This window comes from Idiotropiscis lumnitzeri, chromosome 5, assembly GCF_059441095.1.
Source record: "Idiotropiscis lumnitzeri isolate Australia: NSW breed Sydney's pygmy pipehorse chromosome 5, RoL_Ilum_1.0, whole genome shotgun sequence".
Classification (NCBI taxonomy): Eukaryota; Metazoa; Chordata; class Actinopteri; order Syngnathiformes; family Syngnathidae; genus Idiotropiscis; species Idiotropiscis lumnitzeri.
Window position 1 is genome coordinate 5,049,118 of NC_142395.1, and position 14,538 is coordinate 5,063,655.

At 42.6% G+C, this 14,538-nt stretch overlaps 13 non-coding genes across 13 annotated transcripts; all 13 read left to right on the forward strand.

The window, feature by feature from the left end:
* Nucleotides 1-105: 105 nt before the first annotated feature.
* On the forward strand, nt 106-224 carry LOC148336286 (5S ribosomal RNA). The gene has a single exon (XR_015843707.1). It is a non-coding gene; the product is annotated as a 5S ribosomal RNA (ribosomal RNA).
* A 1,009-nt stretch (nt 225-1,233) lies between these two features.
* LOC148336287 (5S ribosomal RNA) lies at nt 1,234-1,352 on the forward strand. Its single transcript, XR_015843708.1, has one exon. It is a non-coding gene; the product is annotated as a 5S ribosomal RNA (ribosomal RNA).
* Nucleotides 1,353-2,361: 1,009 nt separating this feature from the next.
* Nucleotides 2,362-2,480, forward strand: LOC148336288 (5S ribosomal RNA). Its single transcript, XR_015843709.1, has one exon. It is a non-coding gene; the product is annotated as a 5S ribosomal RNA (ribosomal RNA).
* A 1,009-nt stretch (nt 2,481-3,489) lies between these two features.
* On the forward strand, nt 3,490-3,608 carry LOC148336289 (5S ribosomal RNA). The gene has a single exon (XR_015843710.1). It is a non-coding gene; the product is annotated as a 5S ribosomal RNA (ribosomal RNA).
* Nucleotides 3,609-4,617: 1,009 nt separating this feature from the next.
* Nucleotides 4,618-4,736, forward strand: LOC148336290 (5S ribosomal RNA). Its single transcript, XR_015843712.1, has one exon. It is a non-coding gene; the product is annotated as a 5S ribosomal RNA (ribosomal RNA).
* A 1,009-nt stretch (nt 4,737-5,745) lies between these two features.
* Nucleotides 5,746-5,864, forward strand: LOC148336291 (5S ribosomal RNA). The gene has a single exon (XR_015843713.1). It is a non-coding gene; the product is annotated as a 5S ribosomal RNA (ribosomal RNA).
* A 1,009-nt stretch (nt 5,865-6,873) lies between these two features.
* Nucleotides 6,874-6,992, forward strand: LOC148336292 (5S ribosomal RNA). Its single transcript, XR_015843714.1, has one exon. It is a non-coding gene; the product is annotated as a 5S ribosomal RNA (ribosomal RNA).
* Nucleotides 6,993-8,001: 1,009 nt separating this feature from the next.
* On the forward strand, nt 8,002-8,120 carry LOC148336293 (5S ribosomal RNA). Its single transcript, XR_015843715.1, has one exon. It is a non-coding gene; the product is annotated as a 5S ribosomal RNA (ribosomal RNA).
* A 1,009-nt stretch (nt 8,121-9,129) lies between these two features.
* Nucleotides 9,130-9,248, forward strand: LOC148336294 (5S ribosomal RNA). The gene has a single exon (XR_015843716.1). It is a non-coding gene; the product is annotated as a 5S ribosomal RNA (ribosomal RNA).
* Nucleotides 9,249-10,257: 1,009 nt separating this feature from the next.
* Nucleotides 10,258-10,376, forward strand: LOC148336295 (5S ribosomal RNA). Its single transcript, XR_015843717.1, has one exon. It is a non-coding gene; the product is annotated as a 5S ribosomal RNA (ribosomal RNA).
* A 1,009-nt stretch (nt 10,377-11,385) lies between these two features.
* On the forward strand, nt 11,386-11,504 carry LOC148336296 (5S ribosomal RNA). The gene has a single exon (XR_015843718.1). It is a non-coding gene; the product is annotated as a 5S ribosomal RNA (ribosomal RNA).
* Nucleotides 11,505-12,513: 1,009 nt separating this feature from the next.
* On the forward strand, nt 12,514-12,632 carry LOC148336297 (5S ribosomal RNA). Its single transcript, XR_015843719.1, has one exon. It is a non-coding gene; the product is annotated as a 5S ribosomal RNA (ribosomal RNA).
* A 1,011-nt stretch (nt 12,633-13,643) lies between these two features.
* On the forward strand, nt 13,644-13,762 carry LOC148336298 (5S ribosomal RNA). The gene has a single exon (XR_015843720.1). It is a non-coding gene; the product is annotated as a 5S ribosomal RNA (ribosomal RNA).
* Nucleotides 13,763-14,538: the final 776 nt, after the last annotated feature.

Genomic DNA, 14,538 nt, shown 5'->3' on the forward strand with positions numbered 1-14,538 from the left:
TGACTGTGGTTATAGTTTCAGATTCTAGTTACGTATTTTTGGATTGAAGTATTTGCCACAATAAAGACCACATGTATAAAATGCAAAATTTTGGAGGGAATTCTCGCTTACGGCCATACTACCCTGAGAACGCCCGATCTCGTCCGATCTCGGAAGCTAAGCAGGGTCGGGCCTGGTTAGTACTTGGATGGGAGACCGCCTGGGAATACCAGGTGCTGTAAGCTTTTGCACCGCAAATAATAAATAAATAAAAACAACTTTGACAAATGTAAGCAAGTATGCGAGCTGCTTTTTTATAAATTTCCACATATTCGCCTGACAGGCTGAGAGCACAAAATGCCAACATTCAGCGTCCTCTGCCTTTGGGTGTTGCTACAGTCTCGCCGTGGACGACTCGCAAATGCGTGTGGCAATTTGCAAATGCGTGTCTGGAGACTTGACTGTGGCTCCGGAGCCACACATTGACCAAAATGGTACCCTCGGAGTCTACAGGTGTAGCAGACATATGACCCGATGCAGTCCGGTTGGGTTGGTGCAGTGAGTGTTTACTAAATAAAAAGTTAATGAATCAATTTTAAAAAATGGTGTTTACTGAATGCAATAAAGGGAAGTATAGTTAATGTCGCAATTAGCAGGTGTGGAGAAGCTTCATTCATTTTTTTTAGCTTCACTGGTTATATCATTGGTTCTTATTTTATTAGTTCCACTTTATTCTTCCATTTATTCCAATTTAATTTAAATAATGTCAAATAAATGGTACATGACCATGGGTGGATAGCAGTGAACGCCCCCCCAAGTTATTGGTGTATATATTGGTGGTACGGGGCTGGTATAATATTAGTGCCCCCATGTGGTCCGAATGTGTAGCTACGGAGCCACACACGTCTCCTGACACGCATTTGCAAATCAGCACACGCATTTGCGAGTCGTCCGCGGCAGGACTGTAGCAAACGTCACCTGTAAGAACACAGCCAATCAAAAGGTCCCGTTTTTACAGGTCGCCCATCTACGGATTTTTGTCCGCATTTAACCATGTGTATGTGCCAACAAATCATTGTACACATTTGCTGATATTTGTCATATATCTGTGACTTCAATCATGCATTGTAGATTGTTGTGACACATTTGTGACTGTGGTTATAGTTTCAGATTCTTGTTACGTATTTTTGGATTGAAGTATTTGCCACAATAAAGACCACATGTATAAAATGCAAAATTTTGGAGGGAATTCTCGCTTACGGCCATACTACCCTGAGAACGCCCGATCTCGTCCGATCTCGGAAGCTAAGCAGGGTCGGGCCTGGTTAGTACTTGGATGGGAGACCGCCTGGGAATACCAGGTGCTGTAAGCTTTTGCACCGCAAAAAATAAATAAATAAAAATAACTTTGACAAATGTAAGCAAGTATGCGAGCTGCTTTTTTATAAATTTCCACATATTCGCCTGACAGGCTGAGAGCACAAAATGCCAACATTCAGCGTCCTCTGCCTTTGGGTGTTGCTACAGTCTCGCCGTGGACGACTCGCAAATGCGTGTGGCAATTTGCAAATGCGTGTCTGGAGACTTGACTGTGGCTCCGGAGCCACACATTGACCAAAAGGGTACCCTCGGAGTCTACAGGTGTAGCAGACATATGACCCGATGCAGTCCGGTTGGGTTGGTGCAGTGAGTGTTTACTAAATAAAAAGTTAATGAATCAATTTTAAAAAATGGTGTTTACTGAATGCAATAAAGGGAAGTATAGTTAATGTGGCAATTAGCAGGTGTGGAGAAGCTTCATTCATTTTTTTTAGCTTCACTGGTTATATCATTGGTTCTTATTTTATTAGTTCCACTTTATTCTTCCATTTATTCCAATTTAATTTAAATAATGTCAAATAAATGGTACATGACCATGGGTGGATAGCAGTGAACGCCCCCCCAAGTTATTGGTGTATATATTGGTGGTACGGGGCTGGTATAATATTAGTGCCCCCATGTGGTCCGAATGTGTAGCTACGGAGCCACACACGTCTCCTGACACGCATTTGCAAATCAGCACACGCATTTGCGAGTCGTCCGCGGCAGGACTGTAGCAAACGTCACCTGTAAGAACACAGCCAATCAAAAGGTCCCGTTTTTACAGGTCGCCCATCTACGGATTTTTGTCCGCATTTAACCATGTGTATGTGCCAACAAATCATTGTACACATTTGCTGATATTTGTCATATATCTGTGACTTCAATCATGCATTGTAGATTGTTGTGACACATTTGTGACTGTGGTTATAGTTTCAGATTCTTGTTACGTATTTTTGGATTGAAGTATTTGCCACAATAAAGACCACATGTATAAAATGCAAAATTTTGGAGGGAATTCTCGCTTACGGCCATACTACCCTGAGAACGCCCGATCTCGTCCGATCTCGGAAGCTAAGCAGGGTCGGGCCTGGTTAGTACTTGGATGGGAGACCGCCTGGGAATACCAGGTGCTGTAAGCTTTTGCACCGCAAAAAATAAATAAATAAAAATAACTTTGACAAATGTAAGCAAGTATGCGAGCTGCTTTTTTATAAATTTCCACATATTCGCCTGACAGGCTGAGAGCACAAAATGCCAACATTCAGCGTCCTCTGCCTTTGGGTGTTGCTACAGTCTCGCCGTGGACGACTCGCAAATGCGTGTGGCAATTTGCAAATGCGTGTCTGGAGACTTGACTGTGGCTCCGGAGCCACACATTGACCAAAAGGGTACCCTCGGAGTCTACAGGTGTAGCAGACATATGACCCGATGCAGTCCGGTTGGGTTGGTGCAGTGAGTGTTTACTAAATAAAAAGTTAATGAATCAATTTTAAAAAATGGTGTTTACTGAATGCAATAAAGGGAAGTATAGTTAATGTGGCAATTAGCAGGTGTGGAGAAGCTTCATTCATTTTTTTTAGCTTCACTGGTTATATCATTGGTTCTTATTTTATTAGTTCCACTTTATTCTTCCATTTATTCCAATTTAATTTAAATAATGTCAAATAAATGGTACATGACCATGGGTGGATAGCAGTGAACGCCCCCCCAAGTTATTGGTGTATATATTGGTGGTACGGGGCTGGTATAATATTAGTGCCCCCATGTGGTCCGAATGTGTAGCTACGGAGCCACACACGTCTCCTGACACGCATTTGCAAATCAGCACACGCATTTGCGAGTCGTCCGCGGCAGGACTGTAGCAAACGTCACCTGTAAGAACACAGCCAATCAAAAGGTCCCGTTTTTACAGGTCGCCCATCTACGGATTTTTGTCCGCATTTAACCATGTGTATGTGCCAACAAATCATTGTACACATTTGCTGATATTTGTCATATATCTGTGACTTCAATCATGCATTGTAGATTGTTGTGACACATTTGTGACTGTGGTTATAGTTTCAGATTCTAGTTACGTATTTTTGGATTGAAGTATTTGCCACAATAAAGACCACATGTATAAAATGCAAAATTTTGGAGGGAATTCTCGCTTACGGCCATACTACCCTGAGAACGCCCGATCTCGTCCGATCTCGGAAGCTAAGCAGGGTCGGGCCTGGTTAGTACTTGGATGGGAGACCGCCTGGGAATACCAGGTGCTGTAAGCTTTTGCACCGCAAAAAATAAATAAATAAAAATAACTTTGACAAATGTAAGCAAGTATGCGAGCTGCTTTTTTATAAATTTCCACATATTCGCCTGACAGGCTGAGAGCACAAAATGCCAACATTCAGCGTCCTCTGCCTTTGGGTGTTGCTACAGTCTCGCCGTGGACGACTCGCAAATGCGTGTGGCAATTTGCAAATGCGTGTCTGGAGACTTGACTGTGGCTCCGGAGCCACACATTGACCAAAAGGGTACCCTCGGAGTCTACAGGTGTAGCAGACATATGACCCGATGCAGTCCGGTTGGGTTGGTGCAGTGAGTGTTTACTAAATAAAAAGTTAATGAATCAATTTTAAAAAATGGTGTTTACTGAATGCAATAAAGGGAAGTATAGTTAATGTCGCAATTAGCAGGTGTGGAGAAGCTTCATTCATTTTTTTTAGCTTCACTGGTTATATCATTGGTTCTTATTTTATTAGTTCCACTTTATTCTTCCATTTATTCCAATTTAATTTAAATAATGTCAAATAAATGGTACATGACCATGGGTGGATAGCAGTGAACGCCCCCCCAAGTTATTGGTGTATATATTGGTGGTACGGGGCTGGTATAATATTAGTGCCCCCATGTGGTCCGAATGTGTAGCTACGGAGCCACACACGTCTCCTGACACGCATTTGCAAATCAGCACACGCATTTGCGAGTCGTCCGCGGCAGGACTGTAGCAAACGTCACCTGTAAGAACACAGCCAATCAAAAGGTCCCGTTTTTACAGGTCGCCCATCTACGGATTTTTGTCCGCATTTAACCATGTGTATGTGCCAACAAATCATTGTACACATTTGCTGATATTTGTCATATATCTGTGACTTCAATCATGCATTGTAGATTGTTGTGACACATTTGTGACTGTGGTTATAGTTTCAGATTCTTGTTACGTATTTTTGGATTGAAGTATTTGCCACAATAAAGACCACATGTATAAAATGCAAAATTTTGGAGGGAATTCTCGCTTACGGCCATACTACCCTGAGAACGCCCGATCTCGTCCGATCTCGGAAGCTAAGCAGGGTCGGGCCTGGTTAGTACTTGGATGGGAGACCGCCTGGGAATACCAGGTGCTGTAAGCTTTTGCACCGCAAAAAATAAATAAATAAAAATAACTTTGACAAATGTAAGCAAGTATGCGAGCTGCTTTTTTATAAATTTCCACATATTCGCCTGACAGGCTGAGAGCACAAAATGCCAACATTCAGCGTCCTCTGCCTTTGGGTGTTGCTACAGTCTCGCCGTGGACGACTCGCAAATGCGTGTGGCAATTTGCAAATGCGTGTCTGGAGACTTGACTGTGGCTCCGGAGCCACACATTGACCAAAAGGGTACCCTCGGAGTCTACAGGTGTAGCAGACATATGACCCGATGCAGTCCGGTTGGGTTGGTGCAGTGAGTGTTTACTAAATAAAAAGTTAATGAATCAATTTTAAAAAATGGTGTTTACTGAATGCAATAAAGGGAAGTATAGTTAATGTCGCAATTAGCAGGTGTGGAGAAGCTTCATTCATTTTTTTTAGCTTCACTGGTTATATCATTGGTTCTTATTTTATTAGTTCCACTTTATTCTTCCATTTATTCCAATTTAATTTAAATAATGTCAAATAAATGGTACATGACCATGGGTGGATAGCAGTGAACGCCCCCCCAAGTTATTGGTGTATATATTGGTGGTACGGGGCTGGTATAATATTAGTGCCCCCATGTGGTCCGAATGTGTAGCTACGGAGCCACACACGTCTCCTGACACGCATTTGCAAATCAGCACACGCATTTGCGAGTCGTCCGCGGCAGGACTGTAGCAAACGTCACCTGTAAGAACACAGCCAATCAAAAGGTCCCGTTTTTACAGGTCGCCCATCTACGGATTTTTGTCCGCATTTAACCATGTGTATGTGCCAACAAATCATTGTACACATTTGCTGATATTTGTCATATATCTGTGACTTCAATCATGCATTGTAGATTGTTGTGACACATTTGTGACTGTGGTTATAGTTTCAGATTCTAGTTACGTATTTTTGGATTGAAGTATTTGCCACAATAAAGACCACATGTATAAAATGCAAAATTTTGGAGGGAATTCTCGCTTACGGCCATACTACCCTGAGAACGCCCGATCTCGTCCGATCTCGGAAGCTAAGCAGGGTCGGGCCTGGTTAGTACTTGGATGGGAGACCGCCTGGGAATACCAGGTGCTGTAAGCTTTTGCACCGCAAAAAATAAATAAATAAAAACAACTTTGACAAATGTAAGCAAGTATGCGAGCTGCTTTTTTATAAATTTCCACATATTCGCCTGACAGGCTGAGAGCACAAAATGCCAACATTCAGCGTCCTCTGCCTTTGGGTGTTGCTACAGTCTCGCCGTGGACGACTCGCAAATGCGTGTGGCAATTTGCAAATGCGTGTCTGGAGACTTGACTGTGGCTCCGGAGCCACACATTGACCAAAAGGGTACCCTCGGAGTCTACAGGTGTAGCAGACATATGACCCGATGCAGTCCGGTTGGGTTGGTGCAGTGAGTGTTTACTAAATAAAAAGTTAATGAATCAATTTTAAAAAATGGTGTTTACTGAATGCAATAAAGGGAAGTATAGTTAATGTCGCAATTAGCAGGTGTGGAGAAGCTTCATTCATTTTTTTTAGCTTCACTGGTTATATCATTGGTTCTTATTTTATTAGTTCCACTTTATTCTTCCATTTATTCCAATTTAATTTAAATAATGTCAAATAAATGGTACATGACCATGGGTGGATAGCAGTGAACGCCCCCCCAAGTTATTGGTGTATATATTGGTGGTACGGGGCTGGTATAATATTAGTGCCCCCATGTGGTCCGAATGTGTAGCTACGGAGCCACACACGTCTCCTGACACGCATTTGCAAATCAGCACACGCATTTGCGAGTCGTCCGCGGCAGGACTGTAGCAAACGTCACCTGTAAGAACACAGCCAATCAAAAGGTCCCGTTTTTACAGGTCGCCCATCTACGGATTTTTGTCCGCATTTAACCATGTGTATGTGCCAACAAATCATTGTACACATTTGCTGATATTTGTCATATATCTGTGACTTCAATCATGCATTGTAGATTGTTGTGACACATATGTGACTGTGGTTATAGTTTCAGATTCTTGTTACGTATTTTTGGATTGAAGTATTTGCCACAATAAAGACCACATGTATAAAATGCAAAATTTTGGAGGGAATTCTCGCTTACGGCCATACTACCCTGAGAACGCCCGATCTCGTCCGATCTCGGAAGCTAAGCAGGGTCGGGCCTGGTTAGTACTTGGATGGGAGACCGCCTGGGAATACCAGGTGCTGTAAGCTTTTGCACCGCAAAAAATAAATAAATAAAAATAACTTTGACAAATGTAAGCAAGTATGCGAGCTGCTTTTTTATAAATTTCCACATATTCGCCTGACAGGCTGAGAGCACAAAATGCCAACATTCAGCGTCCTCTGCCTTTGGGTGTTGCTACAGTCTCGCCGTGGACGACTCGCAAATGCGTGTGGCAATTTGCAAATGCGTGTCTGGAGACTTGACTGTGGCTCCGGAGCCACACATTGACCAAAATGGTACCCTCGGAGTCTACAGGTGTAGCAGACATATGACCCGATGCAGTCCGGTTGGGTTGGTGCAGTGAGTGTTTACTAAATAAAAAGTTAATGAATCAATTTTAAAAAATGGTGTTTACTGAATGCAATAAAGGGAAGTATAGTTAATGTCGCAATTAGCAGGTGTGGAGAAGCTTCATTCATTTTTTTTAGCTTCACTGGTTATATCATTGGTTCTTATTTTATTAGTTCCACTTTATTCTTCCATTTATTCCAATTTAATTTAAATAATGTCAAATAAATGGTACATGACCATGGGTGGATAGCAGTGAACGCCCCCCCAAGTTATTGGTGTATATATTGGTGGTACGGGGCTGGTATAATATTAGTGCCCCCATGTGGTCCGAATGTGTAGCTACGGAGCCACACACGTCTCCTGACACGCATTTGCAAATCAGCACACGCATTTGCGAGTCGTCCGCGGCAGGACTGTAGCAAACGTCACCTGTAAGAACACAGCCAATCAAAAGGTCCCGTTTTTACAGGTCGCCCATCTACGGATTTTTGTCCGCATTTAACCATGTGTATGTGCCAACAAATCATTGTACACATTTGCTGATATTTGTCATATATCTGTGACTTCAATCATGCATTGTAGATTGTTGTGACACATATGTGACTGTGGTTATAGTTTCAGATTCTTGTTACGTATTTTTGGATTGAAGTATTTGCCACAATAAAGACCACATGTATAAAATGCAAAATTTTGGAGGGAATTCTCGCTTACGGCCATACTACCCTGAGAACGCCCGATCTCGTCCGATCTCGGAAGCTAAGCAGGGTCGGGCCTGGTTAGTACTTGGATGGGAGACCGCCTGGGAATACCAGGTGCTGTAAGCTTTTGCACCGCAAAAAATAAATAAATAAAAATAACTTTGACAAATGTAAGCAAGTATGCGAGCTGCTTTTTTATAAATTTCCACATATTCGCCTGACAGGCTGAGAGCACAAAATGCCAACATTCAGCGTCCTCTGCCTTTGGGTGTTGCTACAGTCTCGCCGTGGACGACTCGCAAATGCGTGTGGCAATTTGCAAATGCGTGTCTGGAGACTTGACTGTGGCTCCGGAGCCACACATTGACCAAAAGGGTACCCTCGGAGTCTACAGGTGTAGCAGACATATGACCCGATGCAGTCCGGTTGGGTTGGTGCAGTGAGTGTTTACTAAATAAAAAGTTAATGAATCAATTTTAAAAAATGGTGTTTACTGAATGCAATAAAGGGAAGTATAGTTAATGTGGCAATTAGCAGGTGTGGAGAAGCTTCATTCATTTTTTTTAGCTTCACTGGTTATATCATTGGTTCTTATTTTATTAGTTCCACTTTATTCTTCCATTTATTCCAATTTAATTTAAATAATGTCAAATAAATGGTACATGACCATGGGTGGATAGCAGTGAACGCCCCCCCAAGTTATTGGTGTATATATTGGTGGTACGGGGCTGGTATAATATTAGTGCCCCCATGTGGTCCGAATGTGTAGCTACGGAGCCACACACGTCTCCTGACACGCATTTGCAAATCAGCACACGCATTTGCGAGTCGTCCGCGGCAGGACTGTAGCAAACGTCACCTGTAAGAACACAGCCAATCAAAAGGTCCCGTTTTTACAGGTCGCCCATCTACGGATTTTTGTCCGCATTTAACCATGTGTATGTGCCAACAAATCATTGTACACATTTGCTGATATTTGTCATATATCTGTGACTTCAATCATGCATTGTAGATTGTTGTGACACATTTGTGACTGTGGTTATAGTTTCAGATTCTTGTTACGTATTTTTGGATTGAAGTATTTGCCACAATAAAGACCACATGTATAAAATGCAAAATGTTGGAGGGAATTCTCGCTTACGGCCATACTACCCTGAGAACGCCCGATCTCGTCCGATCTCGGAAGCTAAGCAGGGTCGGGCCTGGTTAGTACTTGGATGGGAGACCGCCTGGGAATACCAGGTGCTGTAAGCTTTTGCACCGCAAAAAATAAATAAATAAAAATAACTTTGACAAATGTAAGCAAGTATGCGAGCTGCTTTTTTATAAATTTCCACATATTCGCCTGACAGGCTGAGAGCACAAAATGCCAACATTCGGCGTCCTCTGCCTTTGGGTGTTGCTACAGTCTCGCCGTGGACGACTCGCAAATGCGTGTGGCAATTTGCAAATGCGTGTCTGGAGACTTGACTGTGGCTCCGGAGCCACACATTGACCAAAAGGGTACCCTCGGAGTCTACAGGTGTAGCAGACATATGACCCGATGCAGTCCGGTTGGGTTGGTGCAGTGAGTGTTTACTAAATAAAAAGTTAATGAATCAATTTTAAAAAATGGTGTTTACTGAATGCAATAAAGGGAAGTATAGTTAATGTGGCAATTAGCAGGTGTGGAGAAGCTTCATTCATTTTTTTTAGCTTCACTGGTTATATCATTGGTTCTTATTTTATTAGTTCCACTTTATTCTTCCATTTATTCCAATTTAATTTAAATAATGTCAAATAAATGGTACATGACCATGGGTGGATAGCAGTGAACGCCCCCCCAAGTTATTGGTGTATATATTGGTGGTACGGGGCTGGTATAATATTAGTGCCCCCATGTGGTCCGAATGTGTAGCTACGGAGCCACACACGTCTCCTGACACGCATTTGAAAATCAGCACACGCATTTGCGAGTCGTCCGCGGCAGGACTGTAGCAAACGTCACCTGTAAGAACACAGCCAATCAAAAGGTCCCGTTTTTACAGGTCGCCCATCTACGGATTTTTGTCCGCATTTAACCATGTGTATGTGCCAACAAATCATTGTACACATTTGCTGATATTTGTCATATATCTGTGACTTCAATCATGCATTGTAGATTGTTGTGACACATTTGTGACTGTGGTTATAGTTTCAGATTCTAGTTACGTATTTTTGGATTGAAGTATTTGCCACAATAAAGACCACATGTATAAAATGCAAAATTTTGGAGGGAATTCTCGCTTACGGCCATACTACCCTGAGAACGCCCGATCTCGTCCGATCTCGGAAGCTAAGCAGGGTCGGGCCTGGTTAGTACTTGGATGGGAGACCGCCTGGGAATACCAGGTGCTGTAAGCTTTTGCACCGAAAAAAATAAATAAATAAAAATAACTTTGACAAATGTAAGCAAGTATGCGAGCTGCTTTTTTATAAATTTCCACATATTCGCCTGACAGGCTGAGAGCACAAAATGCCAACATTCAGCGTCCTCTGCCTTTGGGTGTTGCTACAGTCTCGCCGTGGACGACTCGCAAATGCGTGTGGCAATTTGCAAATGCGTGTCTGGAGACTTGACTGTGGCTCCGGAGCCACACATTGACCAAAAGGGTACCCTCGGAGTCTACAGGTGTAGCAGACATATGACCCGATGCAGTCCGGTTGGGTTGGTGCAGTGAGTGTTTACTAAATAAAAAGTTAATGAATCAATTTTAAAAAATGGTGTTTACTGAATGCAATAAAGGGAAGTATAGTTAATGTGGCAATTAGCAGGTGTGGAGAAGCTTCATTCATTTTTTTTAGCTTCACTGGTTATATCATTGGTTCTTATTTTATTAGTTCCACTTTATTCTTCCATTTATTCCAATTTAATTTAAATAATGTCAAATAAATGGTACATGACCATGGGTGGATAGCAGTGAACGCCCCCCCAAGTTATTGGTGTATATATTGGTGGTACGGGGCTGGTATAATATTAGTGCCCCCATGTGGTCCGAATGTGTAGCTACGGAGCCACACACGTCTCCTGACACGCATTTGCAAATCAGCACACGCATTTGCGAGTCGTCCGCGGCAGGACTGTAGCAAACGTCACCTGTAAGAACACAGCCAATCAAAAGGTCCCGTTTTTACAGGTCGCCCATCTACGGATTTTTGTCCGCATTTAACCATGTGTATGTGCCAACAAATCATTGTACACATTTGCTGATATTTGTCATATATCTGTGACTTCAATCATGCATTGTAGATTGTTGTGACACATTTGTGACTGTGGTTATAGTTTCAGATTCTAGTTACGTATTTTTGGATTGAAGTATTTGCCACAATAAAGACCACATGTATAAAATGCAAAATTTTGGAGGGAATTCTCGCTTACGGCCATACTACCCTGAGAACGCCCGATCTCGTCCGATCTCGGAAGCTAAGCAGGGTCGGGCCTGGTTAGTACTTGGATGGGAGACCGCCTGGGAATACCAGGTGCTGTAAGCTTTTGCACCGCAAAAAATAAATAAATAAAAATAACTTTGACAAATGTAAGCAAGTATGCGAGCTGCTTTTTTATAAATTTCCACATATTCGCCTGACAGGCTGAGAGCACAAAATGCCAACATTCAGCGTCCTCTGCCTTTGGGTGTTGCTACAGTCTCGCCGTGGACGACTCGCAAATGCGTGTGGCAATTTGCAAATGCGTGTCTGGAGACTTGACTGTGGCTCCGGAGCCACACATTGACCAAAATGGTACCCTCGGAGTCTACAGGTGTAGCAGACATATGACCCGATGCAGTCCGGTTGGGTTGGTGCAGTGAGTGTTTACTAAATAAAAAGTTAATGAATCAATTTTAAAAAATGGTGTTTACTGAATGCAATAAAGGGAAGTATAGTTAATGTCGCAATTAGCAGGTGTGGAGAAGCTTCATTCATTTTTTTTAGCTTCACTGGTTATATCATTGGTTCTTATTTTATTAGTTCCACTTTATTCTTCCATTTATTCCAATTTAATTTAAATAATGTCAAATAAATGGTACATGACCATGGGTGGATAGCAGTGAACGCCCCCCCAAGTTATTGGTGTATATATTGGTGGTACGGGGCTGGTATAATATTAGTGCCCCCATGTGGTCCGAATGTGTAGCTACGGAGCCACACACGTCTCCTGACACGCATTTGCAAATCAGCACACGCATTTGCGAGTCGTCCGCGGCAGGACTGTAGCAAACGTCACCTGTAAGAACACAGCCAATCAAAAGGTCCCGTTTTTACAGGTCGCCCATCTACGGATTTTTGTCCGCATTTAACCATGTGTATGTGCCAACAAATCATTGTACACATTTGCTGATATTTGTCATATATCTGTGACTTCAATCATGCATTGTAGATTGTTGTGACACATATGTGACTGTGGTTATAGTTTCAGATTCTTGTTACGTATTTTTGGATTGAAGTATTTGCCACAATAAAGACCACATGTATAAAGTGCAAAATTTTGGAGGGAATTCTCGCTTACGGCCATACTACCCTGAGAACGCCCGATCTCGTCCGATCTCGGAAGCTAAGCAGGGTCGGGCCTGGTTAGTACTTGGATGGGAGACCGCCTGGGAATACCAGGTGCTGTAAGCTTTTGCACCGCAAAAAATAAATAAATAAAAATAACTTTGACAAATGTAAGCAAGTATGCGAGCTGCTTTTTTTTATAAATTTCCACATATTCGCCTGACAGGCTGAGAGCACAAAATGCCAACATTCAGCGTCCTCTGCCTTTGGGTGTTGCTACAGTCTCGCCGTGGACGACTCGCAAATGCGTGTGGCAATTTGCAAATGCGTGTCTGGAGACTTGACTGTGGCTCCGGAGCCACACATTGACCAAAAGGGTACCCTCGGAGTCTACAGGTGTAGCAGACATATGACCCGATGCAGTCCGGTTGGGTTGGTGCAGTGAGTGTTTACTAAATAAAAAGTTAATGAATCAATTTTAAAAAATGGTGTTTACTGAATGCAATAAAGGGAAGTATAGTTAATGTGGCAATTAGCAGGTGTGGAGAAGCTTCATTCATTTTTTTTAGCTTCACTGGTTATATCATTGGTTCTTATTTTATTAGTTCCACTTTATTCTTCCATTTATTCCAATTTAATTTAAATAATGTCAAATAAATGGTACATGACCATGGGTGGATAGCAGTGAACGCCCCCCCAAGTTATTGGTGTATATATTGGTGGTACGGGGCTGGTATAATATTAGTGCCCCCATGTGGTCCGAATGTGTAGCTACGGAGCCACACACGTCTCCTGACACGCATTTGCAAATCAGCACACGCATTTGCGAGTCGTCCGCGGCAGGACTGTAGCAAACGTCACCTGTAAGAACACAGCCAATCAAAAGGTCCCGTTTTTACAGGTCGCCCATCTACGGATTTTTGTCCGCATTTAACCATGTGTATGTGCCAACAAATCATTGTACACATTTGCTGATATTTGTCATATATCTGTGACTTCAATCATGCATTGTAGATTGTTGTGACACATTTGTGACTGTGGTTATAGTTTCAGATTCTAGTTACGTATTTTTGGATTGAAGTATTTGCCACAATAAAGACCACATGTATAAAATGCAAAATTTTGGAGGGAATTCTCGCTTACGGCCATACTACCCTGAGAACGCCCGATCTCGTCCGATCTCGGAAGCTAAGCAGGGTCGGGCCTGGTTAGTACTTGGATGGGAGACCGCCTGGGAATACCAGGTGCTGTAAGCTTTTGCACCGCAAAAAATAAATAAATAAAAATAACTTTGACAAATGTAAGCAAGTATGCGAGCTGCTTTTTTATAAATTTCCACATATTCGCCTGACAGGCTGAGAGCACAAAATGCCAACATTCAGCGTCCTCTGCCTTTGGGTGTTGCTACAGTCTCGCCGTGGACGACTCGCAAATGCGTGTGGCAATTTGCAAATGCGTGTCTGGAGACTTGACTGTGGCTCCGGAGCCACACATTGACCAAAAGGGTACCCTCGGAGTCTACAGGTGTAGCAGACATATGACCCGATGCAGTCCGGTTGGGTTGGTGCAGTGAGTGTTTACTAAATAAAAAGTTAATGAATCAATTTTAAAAAATGGTGTTTACTGAATGCAATAAAGGGAAGTATAGTTAATGTGGCAATTAGCAGGTGTGGAGAAGCTTCATTCATTTTTTTTAGCTTCACTGGTTATATCATTGGTTCTTATTTTATTAGTTCCACTTTATTCTTCCATTTATTCCAATTTAATTTAAATAATGTCAAATAAATGGTACATGACCATGGGTGGATAGCAGTGAACGCCCCCCCAAGTTATTGGTGTATATATTGGTGGTACGGGGCTGGTATAATATTAGTGCCCCCATGTGGTCCGAATGTGTAGCTACGGAGCCACACACGTCTCCTGACACGCATTTGCAAATCAGCACACGCATTTGCGAGTCGTCCGCGGCAGGACTGTAGCAAACGTCACCTGTAAGAACACAGCCAATCAAAAGGTCCCGTTTTTACAGGTC